Source organism: Poecilia mexicana, unplaced genomic scaffold, assembly GCF_051168715.1.
Source record: "Poecilia mexicana isolate PSO_F unplaced genomic scaffold, ASM5116871v1 scaffold_13, whole genome shotgun sequence".
NCBI lineage: Eukaryota > Metazoa > Chordata > Actinopteri > Cyprinodontiformes > Poeciliidae > Poecilia > Poecilia mexicana.
In genome coordinates this window covers 4,185,353-4,197,905 of record NW_028263382.1, presented here as the reverse complement: position 1 = coordinate 4,197,905, position 12,553 = coordinate 4,185,353, and the positions used below count along the sequence as shown (strand labels likewise).

Below are 12,553 nucleotides of genomic sequence, written 5' to 3'. Positions count from 1 at the left end.
CTTAAGCACCCTGACTCCCATTCAGGAAGCGCGCAGGTTCACCCTCGGCCTGACATGAACGCGGCCTCGTCATGCGGCATGGAGGCAACAACCAGCCCTTTCTGACTTTCTGGCTCTGACTTGGCTATAGTTCAAGCAAACCACAGCACCTCACATGAATGCACGCCAGCTTTCAGAACATTATTCAGAGTGGCGGCGCACATGCTCCTTGGACAGGTGGATGGATCAGCTAATCAGCAGGGGATCGTGGAGAGGCTTCTACACCTCCGGAGCAGAACGCCGCTCTCATGTCAGAGCTCCAGGAACTGGTGGTGAAAGGTGCAATTTCCAAAGTTCCCCAGGGAGAAGACAATCAGACAAGTACTGGAAATTGTTCACCATGACAACTGGTTCACCTCCATAGATTTCAAAGACGCATACTTCCACGTCTCCATCATCCTGAAACACCGGAAGTATCTGCGTTTCTCCTTCCAGGGGCCCGGTATCAGTACAACCGTCTGGCATTCGGTTATTCTCTCGCCCTGCATACGTTTTCCGAATGTGTGGAAGCAGCGCTGCAGCCACTGCACATGGGAGGGATGAGAGGCATCTTCTATCTGGACAGCCTGCTTCTACTGGCTCGGTCCAGAGAGGAACACATCATATCTGCTGAGGCTGGGATTTTCCATCAACTGGGAAAAGAGTTTGGCTATTTCATCCCAGGTGATCGTTTATCTGGGAGTGGAGCTGAACTCAGTTATGATGAGGGCCCCATTAGCACAGCCAAGAATCGAGGCTCTGTCAGCGCAGCTCTGCCGTGTCAGGCCTCGCAGCGTAGTGGCAGCTCTGTCAGTCACTCAGCTGCTGGGGATGATGTCAGCGGCTCACGTTGTGATTCCACTGGGAATCATGAGACGCCTTCAGAGATGGTTCGTTCGCCTGCGCATAGATCCTGTACGCCAGAAGAGGCACATGATCTCTGTTCCTCCTTTAGTGGGAGCCGGTCTCATTCACTGGGTGAGCCCCAGTATTCTGGCAGAGGGAGTTCCCCTCAGCAGACCCACGTCACAGATAACAGAGTGGCAGCTGCCTACATAAATCGCCAGGGAGGTGTGCGCTCTGCTCAGCTGTTAAACATCGCCAGACAGTTGCTGTGCTGGGCGCATGTAAACTTGCTCTCGATCAGAGTGGTGTACATCCCCACGGCAGGCCCAGCGGCATTGAGGAACATTGCCCGCCCACATAGTCTGCCGTGCCCCCCTTCTGGACAGGAAGCTGTTTGTTATTTTTACCTTAGAGTGGTCAATATTGAGGATTTGAAAGGTGGCTATACTCTTAAATATCTAAGTAAAAGAAATAACGCACAGAGACGTAGTTCTTGCTGCTAGGCCATAGACGAGTCGGAGATTTATTACACTACCACGGATACCTCATTACAGTTTCTTCAGTTCAATACAAAAATCTTCATCGTCATCGTCTTGTCACAAAAAATCTCCCTGAAGTCTTAATCTCGACCTGTTTTATACTTTCTCATCTTCATCAGTGTGTGTTGGAAAGTTTCAACCAATGGCGTGCTACTGTTGTTTTGCAGAAAGATTCTGGCACGCTTTATACTGAGTGTGTATTGGGCGACCTTTAAAATATTTTGGACCTCACGAACTCAACATCTGCTCCATTTCAGAATTTCTGAATAGGACAATTTATCTCAAATTGTTGATTTTATCTTGCACAAACAGACATCCTTTCCAGTAAATTCTGGCTCCATTTGCGCTTTGCACGCAAATGGAAGGAAGAATTCGGTCAGGTTGACCTAGTGCGAAGCCAAAGTCTCCGCCGAGGTGCCAAGGTCTTTTTTCCGCCAAACAACTCCTTTAAATAGTATTTCCGCTCTTACATCAACTCTCTGTGATTCCTATATCAGTTTGATACAGTAGGGGCTTCCGCACTTCCCATGTCACTTTTATCACCAGTTAAAACTGTTTAATCTACTGTTAACATGTCGTGACCTGTTTTTCCGAGCTGCCTTCAAACATAACATGAGCACTAAGACCTCACACTGGCTTTACATGGCAGCGACAGAGACTTGCTGCTGTGCAGAGCGGCTCAGGAGCTGCTAGACTCATGGCAGCAAACTGGCATAATGCAAAGAACTTTGCAGTTTTTCCCCCAAACTAACTGACTGAGTTGAGTAAAGCTGTTGGATGCAGGTGATGTTAGCTAAAAGATGACTAGCTAATATCAATACAGTATCTTTAGCTTATTAACAAGTAGCCTGTAGGCTACTGATGTTGTTGTCTATGTTCGATTAATTTTGCCCCCCAAAATAACTTGATGCCCCATCCTTTTAAACTCATCTGGAGCCGGGGCTGCCCCAGTGTCTTGAACAGAGGAGTGGACATCATGTCCAGGGGTGGTCTTTTATGCGTTTCCCCCAGTTCTATTGATTCCACGGCTCCTGGGCCGAGTTCAGGAGGATCAGCTGTGGGTAATCTTGGCACCCGAGCACAAGAACGCGGCGTGGTTTCCCAGTCTGCAGCAGCTAGTGTCAGGTCGACCGTGGAAGCTGCCATGGAGAGAGGCTGCACTCTCCCAGGCCAGGGGAGCGATCAGGAGCCACCCAGAAATAGGGCAGCGTCTCTGGGTCTGGCAGCTGAACTGGAGCACCTAGAGAGGTTCGGTCTCCCTCAGGATGTGGTCCACACCATTCACTGCCCACGAGCCACTTCTACCACAGCTTCATATGCTTCGAAGTGGTCAGCCTTTCAAAGCTGGTGCACGGAGAGAGGGTGGAGCCCATTTCATGTCCTTTAGGCTGAGTGCTGTCATTTCTCCAGGAGCTGATGGACAGAAACTTAGCTTTCAGCACCATTAAAACATGCTGCAGCTATTTCTTCCTGCCATGAGGGTTTTTGGTGACAGAATGGTCTTCAACCACCCGCTGATGAAGCGTTTCTGAGAGGTGTGCGCAGAAGCAGACAGGTGTCACGCCCACTTGCTCCTCCGTGGGATTTAATACTGGTCCTGCACGCTCTGGTTGAAGCTCCATTCGAGCCTTTAGATCAGGCTCCTCTTAGTTCCTGTCTTTTAAAACTGCTCTGCTGTTGGTCCTCACGTCTTCAAAGAGAGTGAGTAATTTTTCCACTCTCTCTGTTGCTCCTTCTTGTCTCAGAATATGAGTCGACGGCAGTTCAGCTGAACCAGCTGCTACAAAATGGGACTCACCCTGAATGGTTAACTGAAGGGCGCACAATCCTGATCCAGAAGGACCCCTCAAAGGGTTCAGTCCCATCCAACTATCGGCCGATAACCTGTCTCTCTACAACATGGAAGCTCATGTTAGGCATCATAGCGGCTAAGATAAGCGGGCACATGGATAAATACATGAGCATGGCACAGAAGGGCATCGGCATAAACAGCAGAGGAGCCAAACACCAACTCCTTGTAGACCACACAGTCGCCCGAGACTGCAAAACCCGACACACCAACCTGTGCACCGCTTGGATTGATTACAAGAAAGCCTATGACTCAATGCCACACACCTGGATCATTGAATGCTTAGAGATGTGCAACATCAATAGGACTCTAAGAGCCTTCATTGCAAACTCGATGGGGCTGTGGAAAACCACCCTTGAAGCTAACTGCAAACCGCTAGCACAAGTGTCCATCAAATGCGGCATATACCAAGGTTTTTTCTCTTAGTTATTCTTTTTTTCTTTTTCAGCTTCAGTAGACAGCAGCAATAGAGTAGGTTTTAAGTTGTTTTTTTCTTTTTTTTAATGTTGTTTCTATCCGTTTACATGACGGGAATGTTTATTGCCCATGTAAATTGTTTTCATTTTGGCTGGGTGCACTCACAGAGTAGGTTGGGGATCAGGGGCCGGGGTATAGATATATCAGTTCAGAGTGTTTTGTTACAGGTTTAAAATGTGTATCAATCTATAATCTGCAATGACTGGGAAGTATATAAAATTCACATCTTGGAATATTAATGGATGTGGAAATCCAGCCAAAAGGCGCAAAATATTGGCTTATTTAAAGACGAATCAAGCCGATATAATATTTCTCCAAGAAACCCACCTAAATGAGGGGGAAGAGTCCAAGCTTAAGACGGGTTGGGTAGGACGTATTTTTCATAGCTCTCACTGAAGTGCTCGCAATGGAGTAATTATTCTTATTAAGAAAAATATTCAGTTTTCATTGATAAAACAAGCTAAAGATACAGAGGGAAGAATAGTTTGCGTTGAAGCAATGATGGAAGGGGTAAAGGTCATACTCTGCAACATATACGCACCCAATAAGGAGGACCCTAATTTTTTCCACAAAATAAATAGTATATTGGGGGATATGGAAGGACAAATAATATTAGAAGGGGACTTTAATGAAGTTATGGATCCTATTCTTGATAAAAGCGCACCAAAAGGTTCACTTAGCTCTAAAGGAAGAGATGCAGTTCATATGTTAAAGGAAGATTTGGGTCTAGTAGATGTTTGGAGGTTAATCAATCCGTCTAAAAGAGAGTACACATTTTATTCTCATTGTCACAAATCCTATTCTAGGATCGATCTGTTTTTGGTTTCAAAACTCATAGTAAATAATGTGCGGAGCTGTGATATTAAAACTATTGCACTCACTGACCATGCAGCTACAGAATTATGCATAAGATTAGGACTGGGGGATATAAGAGGTTCAAGATGGAGAATGAATCTCTCGATTTTACAGGATAAACTCTTTAAAGAACAGTTGGGGCAGGACCTGAGATACTTTTTTGAAATAAATATTGGCAGTACAGAGCATGTTCAATCTGCATGGGAGGCCTCTAAGGCATTCCTGAGAGGTAAACTTATAGCATACACTTCATGGAAGAAAAAAGAGAGTCTATGTAAAATTCATAAATTGGAAAGAGAAAACGGGCAAATTATTAGCAAGACAAGTTAAAAAGGAGGATTCTTTTGAACACAATCCCTGCCATTAAACAAGGAGATACTTTAGTAACCTTACCAAAAGACATAAACAATGGCTTCAAACAATATTACGAAACATTGTATACATCTTCAGTGTTTAACGAGACAAACCAAAGAGACAGTGATGCTTTTCACTCCAAACTCAATCTACCAAGGCTATCTCAGGAGCATGTAGAGTGGTTGGAAGCACCAATTACTGAAGAGGAGATTAGGAAGGCAATCTCAGTAATGACGGTGGGGAAATCCCCCGGTTATGATGGTATTCCATCAGAATACTGCAAGGAGCATATAGATATTCTTCCAGTGTTACAAAAGGTCTATCAAGAGATTTTTGAGAGAGGACAGCTGCCTCCTACTTTTAATGAAGCTCTGATATCCTTGATTCCAAAAAAGGATAGGGATAGCACGGACCCGGCAAATTATAGGCCAATTAGTTTATTAAGTGTAGGCTGTAAAATATTAACCAAGGTGCTGGCTGTGCGCTTACAACAATCTGAAGCCATGCCATTGTCCTCTTTATGCAATTCACACATGGTTAAAGATTTTAAATTCAAATGGGTACCTGAAGGTATGAAGTATCTTGGGATTAGGCTCAGTAGGGAGTTGGAAGCGTTACCTTCACTAAATTTTAATCCGGTGCTCTCAAAAATTAAAACAAATTTTGAAAAGTGGGGGAAGATAAAACTAACATTATGGGGTAAGATTAATGTTATAAAAATGATTACTGCCCCTCAGTTGAATTATGTGCTTATGATGCTTCCTATTACAATTCCACTTGATATTTTTAAAAGGTATGAAAATTTAATTAAACATTTTTTGTGGAAAGGTAAAAGAACGAGAATAAAATTAGAAAAATTGTATGCTCTAAGGAAAAGGGTGGCACCAGCCTTTTTTTTGTTCTGTTTTTTGTTCTGCATTTGTGTTTTATGTGAGATAATATTCAGAAAATCAATAAAAAAATTTGAATTACAAAAAAAAAAAAAAACAAGACTGGCTATGGAAACAGACTCAAGAATGGGGCCACAATCAGTCACCTCCTCTACATGGATGACATCAAGCTGTACGCCAAGAGCGAGCGAGACATCGACTCACTGATCCACACCACCAGGATCTACAGCACTGACATTGGGATGTCATTCGGACTAGAGAAGTGTGGCCGGATGGTTACAAAGAGAGGGAAGGTCGTCCGCACAGAAGGGGTCTCACTCCCAGAGGGAACGATAGCAGACATAGAGTACAGCTACAAGTACCTGGGAATACCACAAGGAAATGGCAACCTTGATGAGGTCATAAGGAAAGGAGCCACAGCCAAATACCTCCAACGAATAAGGCAAGTCCTGAGAAGCCAGCTCAATGGCAAGAACAAGATCTGTGCAATAAACGGCTATGCCTTACCAGTAATCAGATACCCTGCCGGAATAATTAGCTGGCCAATGGAAGAGATGAAGGCCACGGATGTTAAGACTCGGAAGCTACTAACCATGCATGGAGGGTTCCACCCCAAATCCAGCACCCTGAGACTGTACACAAGCTGTAAGGAAGGAGGCAGAGGACTAGTGAGTGTGAGAGCCACTGTCCAGGATGAAACATCCAAGATCCATAAATACATCAAGGACAAAGCCTCAACGGACGATGTGCTCAGTGAATGTCTCAGGCAATGGGGAACAGAGGACGAGGTGCTGGAGGAACCATCATGGGAAGACAAGCCCCTACATGGGATGTACCACCGACAAATAACTGAAGTGGCTGATATCAGGAAATCCTACCAATGGCTGGAGAAAGCTGGACTCAAGGACAGCACAGAGGCCCTCATCCTGGCCGCCCAGGAACAGGCCCTGAACACCAGAGCAATAGAGGCTCAGATCTACCACACCAGACAAGATCCAAGGTGTAGGTTGTGCAAGGAGGCCCCTGAGACAGTCGAGCACATAACAGCAGGGTGCAAGATGCTGGCAGGGAAAGCGTACATGGAACGACATAACCAAGTGGTGGGCATAGTGTACAGGAACATCTGTGCCGAATATGGACTGGAAGCCCCGAGGTCAAAGTGGGGGACACCCCCAAAGGTGGTGGAGAATGACCGAGCTAAGATCCTGTGGGACTTCCAGATCCAGACAGACAAGATGGTAATGGAGAACCAACTGGACATTGTGGTGGTGGATAAAGAACAGAGGAAAGCCGTTGTGGTGGATGTAGCAATACCAAGTGACCACAACATCAGGAAAAAGGAGAAACTGGAGAAATACCAGGGCCTCAGAGAGGAACTGGAGAAGGCCTGGAAGGTGAAGACCACAGTGGTGCCTGTGGTCATCGGGGCCCTCGGGGCAGTCACCCCCAAACTGGAGCAGTGGCTCAAACAGATCCCAGGAACAACATCAGACATCTCAGTCCAGAAATGTGCAGTTCTAGGCACAGCCAAGATACTGGAGGAGAACCTGAAGCTCCCAGGCCTCTGGTAGAGGACCCGAGCTCAGAGGATGAAAGAGAGACCACCCACGGAGGGTGAGAGGGGAATTTTTTTTATATATATATATATATACATATATATATATATATATATATATATATATATATATATATATATATATATATATATATATATATATATATATATACATATATATATATATATATATATATACATATATATATATATATATATATATATATATATACACATATATATATATATATATATATATATATATATATATATATATACATATATATATATATATATATATATACATATATATATATATATATATATATATATATATACACATATATATATATATATATATATATATATATATATATATATATATATATATACACACATGTATATATATACATATATATATATATATATATATATATATATATATATATACACACATGTATATATATACATATATATATATATATATATATATATATATATATATATATATATATATATATATATATATATATATATATACACATGTATATATATATACATATATATAGAGGAAGCGTTTTAATGTCGCTGGTTGGCGCAAAAGCAGCATGCTGTGCTGCAGCTTCATTGCTGAAGAGCTGCAAATCAGGCACAGCATGCTGGTAATCGGCCTCACACACAGTTTTAAAGGAGGCTTGATTCTTTTCAAATGCTGCCCTCATCTGCTGGAATTTTAAACTGAAAACTTGTTTAACATCCTTGAAGAATAAATTATGCAACCTTCCTATAAATGAAAAGTGAAGAAAAAAGGAGAGATTGCCACCAAATAGGCTATATAGTTATGAAGTGAATACATGTGGCTCAGTGACGTGCGGTGAGGTGCAAAGCTGGTGAGGCACTGACTTGATCAGAATCAGATCTACAAATTTAGACCCCCTGCATGTTATTGTTTACATAAGGAAATTTCACGCATGCGGACAACGCTGGAGGGCAAAAAGACTATTCTTCTACATGCCGTCCAGAACAATGGTTCTGGATGGCATGCTGCCGTAGAATAATTCTGTTAAGTCAATCAAACTTGGACATGTAGATATTATTAATTTCGTGCTGTTCTCCACAGCAAAGGGAGAAACCGTTGAAGTACAACTCAAAACCACGTCTTTCTCTATGGAGTGAAAATAGTCTCAAAATATCTGAGCGTGCATTAAAAGATCTGTGCGTGTGTAAAAATATCTGTGCATGTGTAATACTAGCTTTGTAACCTTAAAAATAAAATAAATATTCTCCTACGTCTATAAATGTTGAAAAAGTACGCACAAGTCACCTGGTACACACACACAAAACTGCATTTACACACTGATCTGTTTACCAATGCACAAGTATTTTTGAGACTCATTTTACGCTTTGGGGAAGCTCCCAGATTTGTGTGTAGACGGTGCATTTACATGCTAGTAAAAGCTGGGACATCTGAGTTTTGCTCCGAGTCTAGTGTTTTCATCCTCAAATTTAATTTGTTACTCCTGTGTAGAACGTTTTATAGTAAAGGCGTATTCTTGTCTTTAATTTATTCAAATAAGGCGTACCTTTGCTCATCCTGCCAGAAGCTGTCTCTGACCCTTTTAAAACTTCCTGCAAGTCATGATGTAAGACCATTTGTGCCCTTTGTTTAAACAAAGTGAGAGCAGAGCTTCTCCTGAACTCCTGCTGTTTTATGGCTTTTCACAAATGAGTGTGAAAAGCTGGAACTTCTCCTGAATGTCCCACACAGATAAAGGCAGTTCAAAAGATCTTAGCAAACCATCTGCTGTAACTACAGGTAACATAAAGTTCAATAGGCCAGAATAAGTTACTAATTTCAAAACTATAATTAGTCTATTTCAATCAAGACATGTTAAGCTTTAAAACTAGTATACTTTAAATTTATTTTCTTAACACTGCGCAAAGGTGAACCACTTAAATGTGGAGCTTTGGCTCTGATGGAGAACATCATCAATGGAAGGATTGGAGGGAGGATTGATCAGACATCATGTTTAGCTGCTGGGAAATGATGATGATGGTTTATGAGTGGTACCGCACAACTCCTTTAGGTTTTGCTCACAGCTCCAGGATGATCAGTCTGAGCAAAACCTAAAGAAGGAGCCGTGTGGTACCGGTACCAGTCCAGCTGCAGTCATCGAGCCTCCCGCTTTGTGAATGGACCTTATGGACATAAAGCATCTTTATTCTGTAAATGTACAACTTATACACTTGATTCTACTATTTAGAATAAATGTCCACTTTCCCCCCAAAGGACCCCTGACTTTCTGTCTGTCTTTAAATCCTGGCTGAACGCTTTGCTGCTGTTCAAACTGGCATTTGCACAATCTCTTTTTTTTGGGGGGGGGGGGTTTCTTTAAAATGTATTTTTATTTTGTGAGGTGACATTAAAGCACTTTTTAAATAAAATATATAATTATTATTATTAAAAATTCTCATACTGCTATAAACAAGGCCGTTGCCATGGTTACTGCTTCACATGGCAGCAGACTTCCAGGTATTTATACTATTTTACATTAATCGGCATTTATGGAGGCGACAGGCGGAGCAGCAGCTGCTGTTTCCCCCAAATCAGGATTTATAAAGGAAAGGTGCGCCGCCACGTGTCACGGCTTTATGCATCCCATTTTTTTTGTGCGCCGCATTTTTCTAAATTTTTCCGTTCGCTGAGTTTTAGTGTGAAAACTATGCAGTATCTTATGCAGGGCCAGGAACTGGGAGTATAGGAGAGGCAGGAACATTGAAGACAAGGAAGATGAGGTGAGTAACAACTCAGCTGGTTACGAATGAGAAGAGTGGATGGAGGTCTTATAGGTGTGATGAAGATGATCCGCCAGGGCGGAAGAAGAGTACCTGGGACTCTGTGGAGGCGTTGGTCCAGGAAGGTGTAGCACTGAAATCAGAGATCCGGGCAGGAAGCCGTGGAGGAAGTTAGACGGCAGACAGGTGTGAAGCTCAGACTTGTAAGTGGTGGAGCGGATTGTCACCAGTCGTAGAATAGAACTGTCCTTCACACAGAAAGCATATTACATCATATACATGTGTGCATCCTATTTTTTGCGTATTATTTTGTCCACAATATATTTGGCATTTTGAAAGAACTATCTTGAGAATAATTACTAAACGGTATAAAGAGGCTTTGGACCGTGTCTACTAATCCGGGAGTATTTTGATGAAGATCATCTTGAGTGTAGCAGTCCCTCAGACTCAAAAAAGAAACTGAGAGCTTCGACTGGTGAAGTAGCTAGTATTTACTTCTTTAAAACCAAGTTAGTTGAGATGCACTGAATACACAGTGAAAACTAAAAGAAAAGAAAATACATTTGCTTAAGTGCTTTTGACACAAAACATGAATACATTATAATAATAACGCTAACTTCACAAACTTATAGAGCTCTCAACATGTACCTCGCTCCGCTGTCCAAGGGCTGCAAAGTTTATGGCGGTAAAGTCCGCGCTGTGCTGCCTTTAGCCTTTAGCCTGTTCTGAAGAATGTGCGCTACAGAGTCATTAAGACGAAGAATATCCTCCTCTTCCTCTTGTCCGTGGGATATTTCATCCAAAGTGCTGACTGACAGGAGGCTAGCCATAGACATAATATATATTATGTCTTATATTATGTCTATGAGGCTAGCAACACTTCCTCTTATTTTACAGTTTAAATGAAGGCACTAACTCAACATGAACCAAACTACAGCGCCCCTACTGGGTACTATGGGTAACAACCTACAATCAGCATATAAAACATGGAACGGGCATTTACATTGAGACTTGTGACGTTCGAAGCCTCGGGCATTGACTGATTCGGTGACTGATTTGGGAACTGATTTGTCAGTTTGCCTATGGATCAACATAAATGACAGCAAAACCCTACTGTTTTCCCCGTTAAATTTTCTTTTAGGATGTCATTGCGTGTGCTTGCAATTTATTTAAGCGCCTTTTTTGTGACGGAAAGTTTATTTTTTGATGTATAATTAAAAAGAAAAGAAAATAATTTAAAATGAATAAAAATCAGTAAAACAACATCAATATCAGTTATACCCCCTGGATTTTACTAGATTTGACTAGATATGTAACTAGTGGAGAAAGAAAAAAAAAATCTTAATCAGCACAATTGTATCTAAACAGTTATTAAGAAAATGTTCAAATCTATACAGATGCATCAAATATAACGCAAAAAATAGGAATAGCACTTGTGGTACTGGAATTTAACTCAAAAATAGGAATACGAATAAGCAGATTATCAGTGCGTACAAGAGAAATGTTGATAATATTATTAGCTATATAATGGGTAGAGGACATAAAACCATTAAAAACAATAATTTAGTCAGACTCAAGCTCTGCATCATTAAGTTTAAAATGCAACCATTCAGATAGTAGGACAGACATTTTATTAGCATTATTACACACATTATATTACATAAATTATATAGCAATATTACATACATTATATAAACCCAGTAACAAATGTTACTGGGTTTATCAGTAACATTTGTGTGGGTACCAGCACATGTTGGAGCTAAAGGAAAGAGATATGCAGATACACATTTTAAAATACAAAAGCAGTAAATGTAACCAGTTTTAAAAACAAGAAACAATAGAAAAAATAAATTAAAATGTCATATATATGATAGAGAGAGAAGCTGTGAGGAGAGAGTTTGAAAAAAAAGGAAATGTTTAGTTAGTAGATACATTGAAAAAGAACGTAGGTAGTAAACAAAAACAATTATTCAATCTTTAAAGAAAACTAAATAGTTTCATAGAATAATAGGCATAAGTGTGTGTGAATGTATGCATGTTAATATTTATATATGTGTACAGATTTATGTATGTCTGTCTGTCTAGATTAGGGGTGGGTAATCCTGGTCCTGGAGGGTCGGTTTCCTGCAGCTCTTAGATCTCTCCCTGGTCCAACACACTTCAATCCAACAGCTGAATCTCCTCCTCAGTGCAGTCAGGTTCTCCAGAGTCCTGCTAACGACCTCATTATTTGACTCAGGTGTGTCGAAGTTGAGGCACATCTAAAAGTTGCAGGAGAGGCCTGGAGTTGCCCATCCCTGGTCTGGATAGATGGATGGTTGGATAGATAGATAGATTCACAATCACCACATTCACCAACAGGTGGCGGTATTGC

The 12,553-nt window shown here is 41.5% G+C and overlaps 1 long non-coding RNA gene across 1 annotated transcript in view; it reads right to left on the bottom strand.

Moving 5' to 3' along the window:
* Positions 1 to 1,354: 1,354 nt before the first annotated feature.
* Positions 1,355 to 12,553, bottom strand: part of LOC148155675 (uncharacterized) — an 81,014-nt gene continuing 69,815 nt past the window's right edge. The window contains exon 2 of the long non-coding RNA XR_015765010.1: positions 1,355 to 1,789. This is a non-coding gene — a long non-coding RNA (uncharacterized LOC148155675). The remainder of the gene's footprint in view (positions 1,790 to 12,553) is intronic.